The 10,150-nt window shown below is 46.2% G+C and overlaps 1 protein-coding gene across 1 annotated transcript in view; it reads right to left on the reverse strand.

The window, feature by feature from the left end:
- NDRG1 (N-myc downstream regulated 1) overlaps window positions 1-7,724 on the reverse strand; it is a 154,780-nt gene extending 147,056 nt beyond the window's left edge. The window contains exon 1 of the mRNA XM_069220786.1: window positions 7,594-7,724. The gene's annotated coding sequence lies outside the window, so the exon portion shown is untranslated. The remainder of the gene's footprint in view (window positions 1-7,593) is intronic.
- Between the last annotated feature and the right edge of the window lie 2,426 nt (window positions 7,725-10,150).

The raw sequence follows: 10,150 nt of genomic DNA on the forward strand, positions 1-10,150 counted from the left end.
CCTTTGTTTAGGCACCCATGTACACCACTAGTATACGGGTGTGCACACACACAGTCAAACTTACATTGTTGCAGGAGGTCCTGTTTTAAATGCGAGTGACACTTTCAGCCAGTGCTGGGTTTTTGATTGACAGCGTTTGGTATGCTGAAATGTATAAACAATACAACGAAAAGCAAAAAATGTCAAGTCTCAGAATGAAACTTTGAGGCTAAATAGATTTAAACGGATGAAGGATTAACAAAAACCTGCTTGGCTGTTGTGCTCATGGCTAGAGATACATTTGTTAAAGCAGAGATCCTCGCTAAAATGCTGAAAATTTGAATTACTTTAGGTTCACTGCTTTAAAGTGTTCGTGGCCTTGGGCTTGACAATAATAAAAAGTAGTATCAACATTCCACTAGAGACATCTAACTTGGCTCCTCAAATGCTTTTTTTGGTTCAGTTTTAGGCACATGAGTTAGTAAAATAGTATCCACACCAAATCAAACAAGCATTACATGGTGAACAGGATTGGATTTTTTTTAGGTTAACACATGCAAAAACACATGACCAAATGTGTTATTTTGCATGTCTGCTTGCGCAGGCATCAGCACATTAAAGTCAGACCTGCTGGGGTTGTGAAAGCTCATTTTCTACTGGTTTATGTGAGTGATTGAGTCTATTATTGCTACTTTCTAATCTGAATGTATGCTTAAAAGGGAATATATACTCCCTCATCTTGGGTATCAAGAGCACACAAGGTCCTTTCACTCCAGGTCTTTTCCACTCCAGACCCAGCTGGGACCATTATAGGGAAAAAGTGCACTTGTATTGCAGCATTGATATAGAGCATACGACCACTCTGAGTTCCTGAAGTGATTGCCTACAATGGTCACACTGTACACTGTTGGAAAAATATTTTTGTTTTGATCCTATGTGGGAAATGTTTCCATATTGTGGTTGATAATAACAGAGGTGCTGTTATCTTGTTATGGGATGCAGGGCATAGCAGTGTGAGAGAGAGAGAAATAGTTTTATGTTTTTCAGTATGATTGAGTTTTGACCAGCTCTCTTTATGGTATTTTGTACTATACAGTCTGCTTCGCTGGTTAATGCACTGGGTTGACTGATTTGAGATTTTGATGATAGTTGTGGTCCTGAGCTGACAAGGGTGAAGTGAAAGAGAGAAGTGGAGAGATCTGTGGGGATTTTAATTTGTATTATTATTCCATATCTAAGTGTCTTAAGAAGCCGTCAGTTTACAACTATATTTGGGATCTGCAGTGGTGCACTATATTAAAACCCTCCAAGTTGTCCAGCAATGGGTAACATATCTTCAGTTATTCAAAGCCTGTTAATTTGGTGGCATTTGTTTTTTGGCTGTACAGTTCTGGTGATGGACAACCGTCATAGCAGAAATGCGTCATGGGAATGCAACAGGTGTAAGTTACAATTTGCTTCTGATGGCTGCGCATTACTGTAGGCCACAAATGTTATATATTTTGGTACATAACTATATAATGCCATGGCGAACCATAGGTCAGCCATATTCAGCGTGCATGCATATCAAAAGCAGTTTGCTAGTTGAGCGATTTCCAGTTTGTGGGTTATAGGTAAGCACAAAGAAGAATATTTTCTGCAACTGCGGTTAAGTGACTTGATGGATTGGTGTTTCACTAACCCAGAAACCTAACGATAATCAAGATAACAGCACATCATTGGGAATGTTGCTAATTCATTGTTGATGTGTATTGCTGTTAACATCTCAGAATTCCTATCTTTGTTTTATAAAAGGTGTGTTGCAACCTACATAAGATTAGTTGTTTTGCATTAAATGAATGTCCTTTTGTTTTGGGAAATAAAATGCTGGTGAGCGCTTTAGAGCTGATGCACGGTTTATTCATAAATTAGTGATGTGGAAATTTCACACGAACTGTATAGCGAGTGGGAATGTACTTTGCAACCTATGTACTAACAGACTGCAGAGCAAATGTTACTTTTGCAAGGAGTCACAAGATGACCTGCCTAATGAATATCATCATCATCACAATCTGCAACCCCTCACGATTGATTGCAAGTGCAGGGAAGCTCGCTCAGCGAATCATGCTGTTAACTGACTAATTGCAACAGGTCAAAGATACCCTCACACCAGCTGAACCTCAATGGAAATGCAAAAGGAGTAAATGCCCATGACAGCATGAAATGTCTTGCAATGCCATTATCTGGCATTATCAGTGCATCTTCCTAAACATATCGGAAGCACTGGTCCTATGGAGCAAAGGCTCACAGGCAATACATGTCTCCAGGGAAGCACTTCCTTCCATCAGTACAGCTCAACCATGGGTTTGCATCGAAGCCCACTCTGGGAACATTAGAGGGGGCTTTCTTTGTGATTGCTGGCATGTCTTAGATACTTGTGTGAGCTGCATTAGCATGATTAAACCCAAAGTGTATTGTAGATCTGTTCCTACTTATACAGTAATCCCTACGCCACAAAAACAGACAATCAGTCCCCAGGTAGCCACATAAGCTTAATGCAGGTGTTCCTAGGACTACTCACCACATGGTTGCAATGATCTGTCACTGGATATTAAAAAACCTCTTATAAAGGAACTACAATCATTCTCATCTTGTACACTTCTTAGTGTACGTAAGACTATTTTCGATTGTGGATCAAGATTTGCTTGGGTTCATGTTTCAGTGAGAGCAATTGTTTCTATGGCCGTCAGTACAAGGGCATTTATCGTGGCTGATCCAGGGAAAGTTTCCCCTGGGCTGCAAGGGAGTTCAGGGACTGCACTATCAACTCTCCCAGGAGCTCGAGGACCTTTTTTTGTCAGTGGCTTTTCCCATCGGTGTGAGAGATTTCAGGTGCAAGCACTGCAGGAAATTCATATCCAATGGCCATGCAGCTTCTAGCGCCAAGAGACATCAGTTATACAGGAGTCTCTAGAGGAAGGCGTCCTCGAATCATCATTGAATGGCATTTCAAAGGCTTCTTCCAGCCCCTGGATTTGGGAATGTTTGTATCTAAGATGCTTCAAAGGCTTCAGTTTTGGGGAACGTATTGGTTTTAACTCTTGGACTAAGGATTTCCATCTTAGTGGCTACTGGCATACCGACCTATGGGATTGAGCCATGTGCACTACATGGCCATCTGGCTAAGGGCCTTCAAAGGGTTTTGTCCCAAAAGGTTCAAGGCGCCCAGTGCTTGAAATGGAGAAATAAAAGTGCAGGTTCTCTGTACCAGAGTCCCTGCTTGTTTCTGAGAAGTGCCGGTTCTCAGTAGCGGCCCAATTAAAGCACTGAAGGCGCGCGCCTACTATTAATGTAGAGCGGCCTGTGTTCTCCACACCCAAGTGCTGCAATGTGCTATCCCGTGAGCTGCAGCCCCGCGAGCCGCAGGACCTTTAACCATTCCTCGCCCCAAACTTCGTGGACATTTTATGACACAAACGGTTCTCGCATTGTGTGCGCTCTCAAAGACTGGTGCCGAAGGAGCGACGGTGTAGTTAGCGCTTGTGGCGACAGTGCCACGAGAGAAAGGAGGAGCCCTGCGGTGCATTACAAACATGCTCCTATCTAGGCATGTTGTCGTTAACACTCCACGCCCGTCTGGGCAGGGCTGAGAAAGCACAAGAGCTCTGCACGGTGACTTCGCGTATTCCCTGACGTGCTGTGGGGCTGCACCTGTGCGACGCTAGCGGCGACAACAGGTACAGGGCGCGCACCTCCACCTGTGAGAGGGCGCCAAGCACCTGCTGACTGCAGCTCTTACTAGCGCGAGGCTCCGAAGTGGACTCCGAAGGAGTTGGCGCGAGGTACGTGCGCTCACGTTGAACCTCGGTGTGAGGGAGCGGCAGGGGTTGTGTCAATCACGTGACAATGTCTCTACTCCAGAAGCGGCAGTGCCTGGCAAAGAAGTGAACCCTGTGGTATTGTGGGGGTCCAGATCTCAGCAACGAAGGAACGGGCACTCACCTCAGCCATGCGCCACGGCTGCAACATGCCCCATGCCACGGCACCTTCACGGAACCCAAGGGTTTTGCAGCAAGACTACATTCTGTGACTTGTAGTTCTGCGCTTCCTAGTTCTAGGTTTAAAAGCCCCAGCTTGAACGTGTCATGCAAGACAGAAGATGGTTTGTAGTTGTGCACAGCCTCTAAATGCTGCCACAACAACCGACGGAAAACTGACTCAGACGGCCGGAAGACTGACTCACGCACCACAAAAGCGTCAAATAAAGACATCCCAGGCAGAGACTTTGGGACTAGTTACATCTGGAGTTTGCAGCACTAATAAGTGAAAACTACACAGGCTCAACATAATATATTCCGAGTACTGTCAGGTCCCATATATTCTGGGGGACATCTCTGATACAGCTCGAATTATAATAAAACACAAAAGAAAAAATTAGATCCTTGATAGGAGAGGTTATTTAGAATTCCACGTGAAGCATGCTGGGATAGCAGGCCCGCTGACCTGCCAGCGTTGGGTGTGGTAATGGTGGCAAGTTAACAGCAGAACTGCCCACATGATATCGGGAGTAAAAGGTATTAATTATCTTTCACCTCGTGAGTCGCTATTCTCGTCTCGGTCACGTGCTTCCATGAACTTGTTATCCCTGCTGGACAACCGTAATTCAGACAATCAATACGGGAATCCATTATCTTGACAAGCATTACCAAGAACCTGGCAGGAACGTCAAACACCTGGCATCTATTACCCGAATTCGGAGGTAGATCCACTGTCAAATAAAACAACCATCCTGTGCAGACTGTTACAAGAACGCTATAAAGTCCTTCCACGGCATTAATACGAATGAAAGGAGAAAAAGACAGATTTTAAATAAACATTCTGGATGTTACTAAAGCGTCACCAGATAGTTGCTGGATAGTAAAACAAAACAGAATATTAGTACCTGGTTAGCAGCAGATTTCAAGAGATTGCTACCTTGCTCGTCAGAGCCCGAAATACATTGAGAAACTTGCCAACTACTGCTACATCCACGACATGTTTTCAAGCAACCAAACATTTCAAGAAATGCAACAAAATTGAAGAAAAAAAAAATCGAAATCGTCTGCAGCTTTCCAAATATTATAAATCTGTAGCATCTTGCCAGACAACGTCGTTGACAGAATTAATGTAACTATTGCAAGGATGCTGAAGAATCCCTTAATATCTGGATTTAAACTACACATCTCGAAGAATCTGTTTATTCAGCAGAAAATCGACAGAGCAGATTCCAAATGCCTGGCACATTCTCAACGCAGTCGTGAGGGCAAAGCCGTAATTTACAGTATACAGGACATTTCTAGAAAAAAAAAAATCTATTCAAACTGGTCCTGGTGTGCAGCAACCAAACAGCACTGGACGTAACCTGTTTAGAGCCTTAAACTCTTCACCCTGAGGCGTCTCGGCACCAGAAGTACTAATACAAACTAACGAGGATGGGATTTAGAAAAATCTAACTTTTCAGGTCCTGAAAACTGCCCAAACTTTGAGAGGTGACCTAGAAGACCCAGAGGTAGTGTGTTCCAGAGCTGGGGGACACAGCAGTCTGAATGATCTTCACATGAGGGACCCCAAGTTCACACAGATGTTACGATGTTATGGACCCAGATATAACACATGGGGTCACCGATTTAGTCAGAAGGAAGAGAGGACCAGAGCGAGAGTAGGCCGGAAGCACCCAGCAGTATCTTAACTGTCTTAGCTGCTTGACTGGCACTCAGCGAAAGGCTGGCAGGCATCTTCCTACCTCACTTCCAATTGCCTTCCCCACCACCAACCAAACTCACCACAAAGTGTGGATAGTCCCAATCTAATCCAGAAAACGAATATATAATTTATACCAAAACTAATAAACCAACCTGCATCCCAAACAATACTATACATCACCCCAAAGGTACACATCATCAAAATGAATGACTTATTTAATGTGGGAGCACAGTGACAAGGCTGGAAACAACAACAAAAAATAATAAATAAAAACCAAAAATAAAATTAAAACTATCATATACATTTGACTATATAGTCAGGATATTACACTATTGCCAGAATCTTAGCTAAGAATACTAGATAACTACATTATTGGACAAACGTGAGGAAAAAATCAAGCACTGTTAAAGACAAGTGTATTGCCAGGGAAGAAACGTTTTTATTCCAAGATTTATATAGCTTGTACTCGACCTATGGCCCATGAGCGCTTTATATGACCACCAGATCACATTGGGGAGATTTGCCCAGAATCACAAGATGTTGAGACGGGCACAGGACTCGAACCTGGTTATTCAGTTCCAAGGTCCGCCTCTCTGGTCGTTGGGCCTCATTAACCACTGTTAATTATTATTTCCAACAATGTCGTGAGGCGGGTCAAGGTCGTCGAACAAGTAATCTCGTTTCAGGTGATTTCTCATCCTTGATTAGCGCGGGGAATACAGACTGAGCCCCACGGTGAAGTTCCTTCCCACACTGCCCCGTGACCCCACCCACTACTTTTCATCTCGGTCACGTGGTACGAGGCCGAATTCTGGAAATGGGAGGCGTGGCGGCGATAGGTGCTATCCCTATCACGCCTCCAAGCACCGACGTGGGGTGAAAACAGCCCCGTCTCCCGTGCACTCCTGCACGTGCCTGTACAGTACCCGTGACACCTGGAGGAGTCCATCCGCTGTAGCCCCCACCCCTTTCTCTCATGAACGGGGGGAGCCCGTTATGGAACCTGATACCTCTCCTTTTGCACCCCCCCCCCCCCCCCGAAACTGCTTTGCGATACCTACCCTTATCAGCCCCCACCGCCTCAGTCAATTGTCAACAAAACACACCTTGACCCGTTATAATACTTCCGCTCAAGGCCCCTTAAAACAACGGGTACCGATGATGCACAGTAAACTATTACCCCTCCCGTGAACTTTTTCTGCGACCCCACCGGGCCCGAGGCACAGCCATTACAATACTGCGCACCACCTGCCTAGGGTCACCCACTGGAACTGGGGGTGTTCCCACGGCGCTGAATGCCAACACAAAAGGTGCGTATAACCACCGGCGCTCTCCCGCGGCCACCTGTTAGTGAACTCTTAGTGGTAAGCCACACAGGGACCATACAACCCCTATTGCGAGACTAGATAGGGCACCGTTAGGGTGACAACCCACGCAGGGACAAGTAGTTGTGAGACCACACTGGCCACGACCCACATCTTATACTCAGGGGGAGTAGTTATGGATGGTGCAGCATGTGCTGTGGCACCGGGGCCCAGAGGCCTGACCAGCCACTGACGGCGGATTACAATTGGCGTTTAACCGCCTAGCCAGGCCAGGGGCTCCTTCAAGTAGCACCAGGGTCCATAGCAGCCTTGGACTGCGTTAGTCAAACTCTGACATCCAGTGGTCCCAGAGAGACACCGCAGACAGAGTTAACGAGGGTCCTGCCCGGTTTTCCTTGAGTGACACCCACTCGCACCCGGAGAAAGCTCGGGAAGGGCACTCATACACTAAGCCACGGCTTATTAGCTTGCACTAAGCTGCCAACTTCCCTCTCCTCCTGCGGACCCCTAACTCCTCCCTACCAAGCCCATCGCAGTCCCCCCCGCTCCTTGCAGCCAGCGCTCTCACCTTTCAGGCCGGAGCTGTGGAGGGTGCCCTGTCTGGAGTACTCTGTCCCAGGACGGCTGTATTTACGTGCCGCGCCGCAGCCCTGTGTGATTTATACAGGATCGGGGGGTTGGGCTCGTACCGCCCTCCCCGGGCCCCGGAGCCGCGCCTCTGGATGGGCTGTTGCGCAAGGGAGAAGAGCCGACGCCGGATCCCTGCCGCTGGTGCCTGGAGGCGGGGGCTTGTCAGGGGAGAAAAGGACCGACTTTCTTTGAAATGTATTTTATTTACCTGCAGGAAGGCAGGCTCTGATACAGAGAGGCGGGGATATTTATCTTAAGGATGCAGAAAACTATCCAAAGCAGTGGTTTCCAAACTGTGGGCCAGGGACTCCTGTGGGGGTCCTCGAAGCATCTTCAAGGGGTCCATGACTGTTTAGAAAATTAACTAATATTAACAGATTTATAACGTGTGTATAAATAAAGTGGAAAATTTGACATTTTAAAACATAATGCAAATGTCATGAAATTGTAAATGGAGGGCTAAAAATTAAACTAGTATCCTTAGATTGATTTGTGGGTGCACTGCAGGTGCATCAAACGCAATATAGTATGGGCAATGTATGGCTTTAATCGAATTTAGAAAAGCTCCAACCTTCCTACTAATTTTTATTTTTTTATTTTATTTGTTTGAAAATTAAATCAAATGTGTTATCATTTGTGCATGTGTTTGAAGGAATACTTGTTTCTGTATTTTTTTGTATACCTTTTTGCTGTTCAAATCATTGACAATGTTTAGGCCAGGGTCCCCGCCTTCCAGTAATGACTTGGTTGGGGAGCCCCCGAATTCCAATAATTATTCAGTGGGGATTCCCTGGTTCCAGTAATGTTAAAGGGTGGGTCCACAGAAGTCAAAAGGTTGGGAACCACTGATCTAAGGGAAGCAGGGTTCTGCTACAGAGAGGCGGGGATCTACCGTCTGCTACTAGGAGGAGGGAGAGGATTCTACTGTAAGGAGGTAGGGGTCTGCCTAATGGATGCAGGGGTCTGGTACAGGGAGGTGGGATTATACATTAAGGAGGGAGGTATCTACCTAAGGGAAGCAGTGTTCTGCTACAGGTGGCAGGGAATCTTCCTTAGGGATGCTGGGGGGCAGCAATCTACCATAAGGGGGAAGAGATCTAAATAAGGAAAGCAGAGGTCTGCTACAGGGAGTCAGGGATTTATTTTTTCGGTTACTTACCTTAGGAAAGAAGGGCTCTGCTAAAGGGGGTGGGGATCTACCATAAGGAGGCAGGTTCTGCTCCTTGGGGGCTTGGATGAAGTCTACTGTCTAGAGATAGGGGTCTCCCATAGAGATGGAGGGATCCACTGCACAGATGAGCAGGTATCTTGTTTATAAAGTGCTAGAGATCTGATAGAAAGAGGCAGTGATCTAACAGAAGCAGGTTCTGCCTTAGAGAGGAAGGAATCTGAAATTTAGACTCTTGTCTGCACAGAACAGGGGATCCACTAGAAAGAGTCAGCAAACGCAAATCTGCCAGTGTAGAGGTGTAGATCTGGGACATATAGCTGCTACAGAGAGGCAGGGATTTGCCAAAGGGAGGCAGGATCTGATGCATTAATAAACAACTTGCTGCCTAGAGAGAGGTAGATTGATCTTCTAGGGAGAGGCACAGTTGTAAGGCAAGGAGTGGACTTGGCCAACGAGCCACATGTGTCTACCAGGGAACTCTGCTACGGAGATGCATAGATCTGCTACAGAGAGCTGTAGAACGAGCCCAGGGAGGCCTAAGGAGGTGGGAGTCTTTCACTGGGAGGCGAGGTTAGTTTCACCTTTAAAAAGATCTATTTCCTAGGGATATAGAGGTCTGCTGTAGGGAGACAGTCGTTTAATAGAGAGACAGAGTTCTGTTGAAGAGACACACAAAACTTTGGCACATGAATATGAACATATCGTGTTCCGCAGCACAGTGTTGGAGTGTGCTGAGAGAGAAACAGACCCTCAAGACAGAGAAAGGGATCTGTTGCTCAGAAATGGGGATGTGTTGCACAGATGTGCTACAGTGAAGCAGGGATCTGCTACAAGGATAAAGGAATACGCACTAAAGAGGCAGTGATCAAAGAGAAATTCAGTGATCTGACTGAGAGGCCAGGTCTATCATCCTGCATGCTGCAGATGAATTGATCTGGTACTGAGTAGCAGAGGGCTTCTGCAGCAAGGCAGTGATCTAAATAAGTGGCAGTGATCTGCCAGGGATTGGTTCCACATATCCGCACTTCTAATGCAGAGAAGAGAGGGTTTGCTGCAGAGAGATAATGCTGAAAGGGAGCGGTAGGTCTCTGAGAGATGATCTGATCTACAGAGGCACTAAGTGTGAGGGAGGGATCTTCTACAGAGGGTTGGAGATGTGCCTGAGAGAAGCAAGACTCTGTTACTTGGAGCCTGAGCTCTGTCAGGGAAAAGCACAGAGGCAGACAATAGGCACAAACCTAGCTACAAGGCATAGAGCACTGCATACGATGGGCATTGGACAACAATGTAGGGTCATGACAGTATATTGAGGCTATAGAGAGGC

Source organism: Pleurodeles waltl, chromosome 2_2, assembly GCF_031143425.1.
Source record: "Pleurodeles waltl isolate 20211129_DDA chromosome 2_2, aPleWal1.hap1.20221129, whole genome shotgun sequence".
NCBI lineage: Eukaryota > Metazoa > Chordata > Amphibia > Caudata > Salamandridae > Pleurodeles > Pleurodeles waltl.